A 7,900-nucleotide genomic window follows, 5' to 3' on the forward strand; every position below is an offset into this window, starting at 1 on the left:
CACTCAAGTGCAAAACATGTGTGTGTCACACTGTGACCAGCAATTACCAACAGCGCAACCGGGAAAGAAAAGTTTCTCTGCCCTTGCCTAAGCATAATGGTCCGCGGCTCACAGGCAGACATCCGTCCAGGGAGCCATCCCTGTCTAGACAGCGCCGTGTGAAAAAACTGCTCTGTCAGTGGCGGCTATTTGCGCATACGCTCGTCGGCGCGGCCGGTCCTGAGAGAGAGCATTAATACACGCGCCTCACCCTCACCCTGTGGGAACGGGCTGCCACACCGCACACGCGTCCACAGGCCGCCAGCTGCAGGAAGATGCTGTATATGCATTGCATCCGGAGTGCCTCTAAGGACTCATTGACGTCTGCATTTACATTTACATTTGCGTTTATTCATTTATTCATTTAGCAGACGCTTTTATCCAAAGCGACGTACAAAAGTGCATATAGTAGGCAAACAACAGGCACAAGGGCAAGATGTGTTTAGGTCATACAATGCAGATAGTGCTGAAGCTGAGCACAAGGTCAGTGTAGCGAGACAGAACTAATCTGATCTAAGGTTACACATATCAAATACAGTCACTGGGACAATAAAATGCTGCTATATACCTAGGCAAATACGTGCTACAAATACAACGTAATGTTTAACAATATTTCGCTGTAAAAAGCTTGCTTCTGTGTGTGTGTGCGTGTTCAAACAGACTTAAAACATCAGGCTATTTAATGTCACTGTGTTTTACAATGTTTCCAACCGTCTCAAAGGTTTTTCTGTGGTGTTTTTTTCTTTGGGGTGGTGCGTGGGCAGCCAGTCTTCAAAAATATCTTCATTTGACAGTGACATTACACTCATCAGCAGCTAAGGTGTCACCACACCCTTTGCCTGCATATCTCACTTCTGTTACCGACGGACAGTATAAAATCCCACAGGGCACGTCACAGTGCTTATGTAAAGGGGGCCTGACGGCGAGTGAAGGTGGGTAACCTTTGCTTGGCACGAGGTCAGCTCAGGTATTTAATTTTTGCCTTTGTGGGGCTGCCTATTTCACGGTCCAGCGGAGAGGAGGCAGAGCCTCTCTGCAAAGCTGAGGGCCGGCGTCCCGGGAGGAGAATTAATGACTTCAATAAAAGTGCCACATTTTCGAGTCAGTTCCCAGCTGAGATGCGACCGCGAGAATTAATTTGGCTCAATCGGCTTGAAGCTCCGGAAGCCGACGCAGTGCGTTGTATTCGCCGGCCCGGCTCCGTTGCGCAAACGCTTCACGCGCGAGCTTGTGTACGTATGCCATGGTGTCACCTTACTTCCTTCTGTTGCAATGCTCTGGGACACAGTGGGCATCTGTGACGCACTCCTGAATTTATTCACAGCTGATGGATGCAGTCTTACGGAGGCGTGGAGCATATTGCAGCCATGTTTTTTTGTGCACATCAGCAGTTTAAGGACGACGTTGTGGGGAAGTGATTACAGCTGACGGCTCTCCTTTTCGCCTTTCCAAAACTGCGCAAGCCCGGGGAGGACTCCACCATGGCCATCTCCCAACAGCTCCAGGTCCCACGAGCAGTCATTAGTCCGGAGAGACATCTGAAACAGTTCTTAAATTGGCCTACGGAAAACTGATGGGTGATGGAGAGCGAGAGTGCTGGTGGTGTCTCTCATGCAAAGGAAAACCCGGCCTTTGCTGAGTAATTACACCCCAGTTAAACCGCCATCATGCAGGGAGGAGTCTTTCGTACGAGGCTTTTCTGGTTAGCCTGCAGGTGGGTCAGGGTGCTGCCAGGAAGTGAAGGCATCCTGCACCACTTCTTGTTTTGATGGGCTCAAGGAGGCATTTTCTCTGTTGCAAAGCATCAAAGGCTGATGGTGCATTAGCCGTCCAGCTGACGATAGAGGGGCATCCAAGAGATGATGGTGCAAGGGCAATCGGCACGGCTGGCCAGGTCACACGGCTGGCTGGCTGGCTGAGGAGAGATTCAAGCAGCAAACAGGAACACCAAGCCCGAAGGGCGTGACAGTCAATTCACAGGGGCCGTGCAGCTGCTGCCTAATGAGCTGTGTGCTCAGCGGTGTGCATTTGCTAAGGTGGGCTCTGAAGAGGTCCCCAGGAGAGTTCCCCCACAGGTCATGATGAGCCTAGTCTGTGCTTCGCTTCCCCAGGGGAGGGTGTTCGGCGGTAGGGGGGGGGCTAGGACGGTGGTTTGCTCCTTGAGCAACTTGCTCAAGCAACCCTGCCAAACCTAGACTGCATAAAAAACGACTGAGACAAACAGAAAACCAGCACAATTACACTTTGAACAAGATTCTCGTTTCCCTCCTCTTGATAGAGCCCATGGCCCACACTGAATAGCAATGCGCACTTCAGCAGACGCAGTTGGCATGGGACCAGGGTGGGGGGCGCTGTAAATCAGACTCCTTCACGAGTGCCCTCTTTGGACGGGCGGCTTTGCTGAGGTGCAGGATTTGTGACCGTGCCTTGGATGTCCATGCGCTCTGTGACAATGCTGTGCGTCACCTTCCTTTCGGGTGTGATTTCCGTCACCTGGCCAGGAGTGCTCTTTCTCATGCGCCAGGCTGACTAACGATTTCCCGCACATCGGTACATGTCAGGAAATCCCACAATGCCGTGCCAGAACACCATGTAGTCCCTGCCACAGTAACAGTGACACAGGGGCCACAGATAAGAGGACCACTTACTATAGTCTTTCTGGTTGCATACTCTGTCCATACTCCATACCTGCGCTCCTAACTGTCAAAATGTTTCATTTGCATAAACTTAAACCCCTCTTCGACCCCTCGCCAACCCCTCTGCAGAAAAAGGGGAAGAACATGTTCCCCTTCTCTATCAGAGTCTGCCATTATGCATCTCCCGCTCCTGTTCCTCTTCTTGTTTTAGTCCGTATTTGTCCACTTGTGGCTGCAGGACTGTCCCACTTCACATCAGATCACTCAGACTGCCACCACCTTCAGACAGGCTGTCAAACACACTCTTCACAAAGCACTCCTTTTCCTGATGTCCCCATTTTGCCTGATATCCCAACCTAGGTAACCTCCCCCACACACATCTATGTTTTCACCCGCATGGGGGTTAACCCAGGGAAGGGATGGGGGCTTCGGTACGCTAGAGAGACAGTGTTGTTTGTTGTAAAATACAGCATTCTTTAAGTTTGACCTGAAAGCATTTTTAAATGTTTGACCTTAGAGCATTTTTTAACTTCAACAAGTGGAATCTGGACGCTGACCTCATCTTCAAAATGGACGCCTTGCAGCAAGTCGTCACAAATGGCAGGAAACTGAACAAAATCCCCAGGGTTTTTAAATCTGAGATTAGCAGGGAAACGGCTTGCGAAATTGCCAGCAAGATGGTCCGGCGTAATGTCAGGAAAGCCTTCCTGACTGACGACTCCACATGGAGACTGCACTCCCCCCGAGTCAGCAAAATAAATATACAATGCAATAAATACACTGGGGGAGGGGGTGTCAGAAAAACCAGTGCCGCGCGAAAGGGGGGGTTAAAGCGGAGCTTCAGACCACCAGTGCAGCGAGGCCCTGCTTTGGGCCCGGCCCAGCCGCAGAGCTATTCCCAGGTGCAGGCGCGTCTGATACTGGGCTTGTTTTCCCACACCGGTGATGGCAGAGGGAAAGTGCTGACGCCAGGCTCAGATGCTTTGTGCTCTTTGTGTGCGAGTTAACGCCGTCTGCGCCACCCCGGTTTCTGCTGCACCGGCCAGGGGAGGTCAGCGCTTTGGTTCAGGGGACCTTCAGGGACAACCAGCGGTACAACCACGACCATAAACAATATATTACATTATGCAGACCGGAGGGGGGGGGAAATGAATAAATAAAGTAAGCACAGCAGTAAGCACCTTCTGCCTGTCGGCTTTAATGGGAAGCAGGGCTCATTGTGAGAGGCTCATCTGAAACTGAGGTATTGGCTATGCTTGCTCTCAAATTTGACTTGCAGCAGTGACCTAGCAGGTAATAAGTACCTGAACGCTATGTGAAAATGGCTGTTTAATTTGTGTGTATTTGCAGGGTTCCATTGTTGTGCGTTAGAGCAGCAGGTCATTCTACCTTCTTACCCATTGTCACTGGCTAATGAGCCATAGGAATGTGCAGCATATCTGTGTGGGTTGTAGGACTGGTTAAACACATCATTTTCTCTGCGAACCTGACTTGATTAGAAGCACAGCAGCGCTAGCATGGAGGCGCCAATAGCAAAGTGCCAGCGGAGAAGGCACGCGTCTCGTATGCAAAGTAGGGCAAAATTCAAATTTGAGCACCCAATTTATCGCCATGGCACGGGAAAACAAAACAGAAAAAAAACAAATCAGGGTTGTCAGGGCAACGGGGAGAACTATGGGCTATGTTCAAATGCAGACCATACACATATCCATAAATCTAGGCCCCCTCGGAGGACACACCCTTCCAGCAAATCGAGTTCTGATCCACCACTGCCTCTAAAACAGAGATTCAATTAGACACGCCTGTAGACCAGACAGGCCTCTCCACTTGTAATTGGGTGATAACCCCGCTGCTCTTCTTGCCATTAGACTTCCCTGCTTATCGCACATCCCCAAGCAGGTAATTACGTTGCTCGCCTTGATTGAATGTGCGGGCATTTCGGTGCAGCCGCTGCAGCGCTTAATGTATGACCCCAGCCTACAATGGGCTGGCGAGAGGTAGCCGGAGCAAGCCTCACAAATAAGATATCTCCTTTCCGCCGGTTTAAAGGGGCCAGCGGCCATGCAGGGACTGCCAGAAGAACGACCCCAAAGCAGTCATCCACACGGGGAGAAGTTTAAGGGGACATGATTTCATTAGGTAGCGTGAAAATGGAGCCAGCGATCCGTTAAAGTGTCCGAGAGATAAAGGGACAGAAGAGAATGCAAGTGCAATTTAGCTGTGAGATGGGCACGACTGTGTGAGGCTGTGCTACACTATTAAACCGCAGACACAAAGGTCGAAAGGATGACCTGGAGCCTTCACATATGTATGCAAGAAAAGGGGGTGGGGGGGTCTCAGGTGTATCTGCGCTCACTGCCATTTTGAAACTATTGCGCCACCTCCATTTGCTCCATCTGAACTTGTGAACAGGCAGGTCGGGTGGCGGCAGCGGGGTAAAACGACACCGCCGTCGGCGGGGAGCAAACAGAGGGCAGGCTTTTTGGGGGAAAACCGCAGGGGACACACAAGTCGTGAAGGTCAGCACCCTGACTCCTAAAGCTTCCGGATGGGTACCTTGATTTAGGACCAAGGCACGGAAAATCAGATTTGGGCGCTAGACAGCAGCCACTGCCGCAGACTTATCTGGTTTCCACGAGAAACGCTGAATTCTGAAAAAGGAACAAACAAGTCTATGTCCAAGATTCATTGACAATAACCTTTATGGCCATTAGAATTAATTTATTACACACAGAAATGTAGCCCTACTTTCTCTTAAATCCACCCATTCTCTTAAATACCTCCCTTTGCTATGTTGTCCTGCATTGGACACAGACAACAAAATCTCTCAATCAGCACTTTTCTGTGATCTGAACTTTAGCCTTTCTATTTGCAATTTAGTACTTATAATTTATTATACAATCATACTATTTACCACACCCTATCAGAACCCTGGAGAAAGGCATCTACAAAGGCATCTGCTGAATGTACAATCAATATTATTACAATCACTATGTGTGTAACAACGAGGGCGTCAATGAAACTACCATGCAGATGAAATAGGATTTTATTTGTCGGATTTCCATAGTTACTTGCTACACACATTTACAGTAGCAGACTTGTTGTATATAATTACTTCCACCACTACAAGCTGAGTCAGCAAAACAAAAATTTGTATTTGTCTAAGAGAGAGTTAGGTGTTCGTTTATAACTTATTAGATTGCATTCAAGCTTCCATCATGGTCAAGTAAAATTCAACCCAGGCAGTAGTCATCTGAGGACCTGATGCATGGCAGTCATGTATCTTGCTGTCGGGCCTTAATTTTTCATGGTGTATCTGATCACAAAAGCAAGAATGTGCCCAGTACAAAGGTACGGGATAGAAGAAAGACATGGGTAGAAGAATTCCTTCCAATTATGTGTGTGTGTGTGTGTGTGTGTGTGTGTGTGTGTATATATATATATATATATATAATTGGAAGGATATATATATATAATATATATAAGACGTTAGGTAGATATAGGTAATAGATGGAGATAGATAGTTGTGTGTGTGTGTGTGTGTGTGATAAAACGTATTTCCTAGAGAGAACTTTAACTGTCTTATTTTAACACTAGCAATTTTGCTGTGTACCACTGTCAAAGCAATAATTATTGTAGGGCTGGTAATGTTTTTTGTAACCCCATGGTAATTACTATGCATCATGATGACACCGAGAGAACCACGTATTATCAATAAAATGCCACAGAGAAAACAGTGAAATAATGCCGAAAACACATTCTTGCACTTTCAAATTCTTTCGACCCGCTATGGAAATTGCCGAACGGTTATGGATAGATAGGTACACAGGCGATGCACAGATAGGTGAATCAATAAAAAAAATCTCCAAATAGAACTCACACCAGAGTCCATTACGATTTCGGTAATGGCTCTTTTCCTATACATTATCGGGAAAGAGCGACATTTACAGCAAGTGCCTGAAATAAGTAATTTATAGGACGGTGGTATTTCAATTGCTCTTACCAGCCCGATGCTGACTACAACCCTATCTATAACGGGGCGCGTTTTCTTTTTTTATCCATGATCCGTTCACAAAAATAAACCATTTAAAATGAATACATATGAGCAGTACTCCTATAATTCGATATAACAATTACATAAGTCCTTCATTAAGGCTTTTCACCCCGCCATCTCTTGCCACACTTGCGACTTCGAGCGAAGCAGGTGAATGACTCGGTCAACTGCTAGTTACTGTCAGAAAGTATAAGAAAATAGGGTACGAATAAAAAGTTGAAGCACTTACATTTGAGTTCATTTGTCCTCGTTTCCTGAAACACTGTAGCGTCCATAGCGAGGAAGCAAAGCCTGAAATTGATTAAAGCCAGCCGAAACTCGCAGTATTCCTCTCTTCACTTCCTCTCCGAGTGCCGCGTGCTGCGATGCATTTCAGACTGGGAACCTACAGTGGCCACTACCAGCCAGAAGCACACACACTCACACGCTCTCCCTCCCTCTCTCTCTCTCTCTCTCTCTCTCACACACACACACACACACACACAGATACACGCCCACCCGCACACACAGACGCAGATGCGATAGCGAACAATTTCGCTTCGTGTTTCTCACCAGAAGGCTGTAATAATAATACTACTAATAAGAATAATAACAATAATAATAGAAGAAGAAGAAGCGCTTCAGCCATTGTCATCATGACGTGAGATAACTGTATATTGTATTTCAGTGTAATACAGTAACTTTTAAATACTTCAGCCTGGGCAGTGTTCCAGGCAACTCGATTGCGGCACTTAGGATAATAGCAGAAAACTGGGTTTGTTTCTTTCATAATGAAAGAGAACAAGTTAATCGGCGTATCAGTATACATCTTTGAGGAGAAATTTAATTGCGTAACATAAGTGTCTAATAGAGCAAATCATTATGGACGCTTTTTTTCCAGTTGCCTGGTTGTCTTGGCAACTGACGTCTCATCTGACTTGAACAGAAACAGTCCAATATTTTAACGCGTGTGGTGTACAGTTTGGATTTAAGATGCCTGCCCTAGAACACACATGTCCAGTCAAATGAGTACACACCAAGTATATCTGACACACAATATAAATGGGCTTTGGCAGAAATGTAGAGGTTGGGACTGAGGCATCACGGGAGTGTTGAAATCAGGCAATTCCATTATGTGTCATCACCTCCGGATGTGGTTATGATTATCGCTACTCAAGGTGCTCTGCTTTTT

At 47.1% G+C, this 7,900-nt stretch overlaps 1 protein-coding gene across 1 annotated transcript in view; it reads right to left on the reverse strand.

The window, feature by feature from the left end:
- Positions 1–7,103, reverse strand: part of gpr4 (G protein-coupled receptor 4) — a 28,518-nt gene extending 21,415 nt beyond the window's left edge. The window contains exon 1 of the mRNA XM_036537207.1: positions 6,959–7,103. The gene's annotated coding sequence lies outside the window, so the exon portion shown is untranslated. The remainder of the gene's footprint in view (positions 1–6,958) is intronic.
- Positions 7,104–7,900: the final 797 nt, after the last annotated feature.

The sequence above is a fragment of the Megalops cyprinoides genome, chromosome 9 (assembly GCF_013368585.1).
Source record: "Megalops cyprinoides isolate fMegCyp1 chromosome 9, fMegCyp1.pri, whole genome shotgun sequence".
In the NCBI taxonomy this organism is placed as follows: domain Eukaryota; kingdom Metazoa; phylum Chordata; class Actinopteri; order Elopiformes; family Megalopidae; genus Megalops; species Megalops cyprinoides.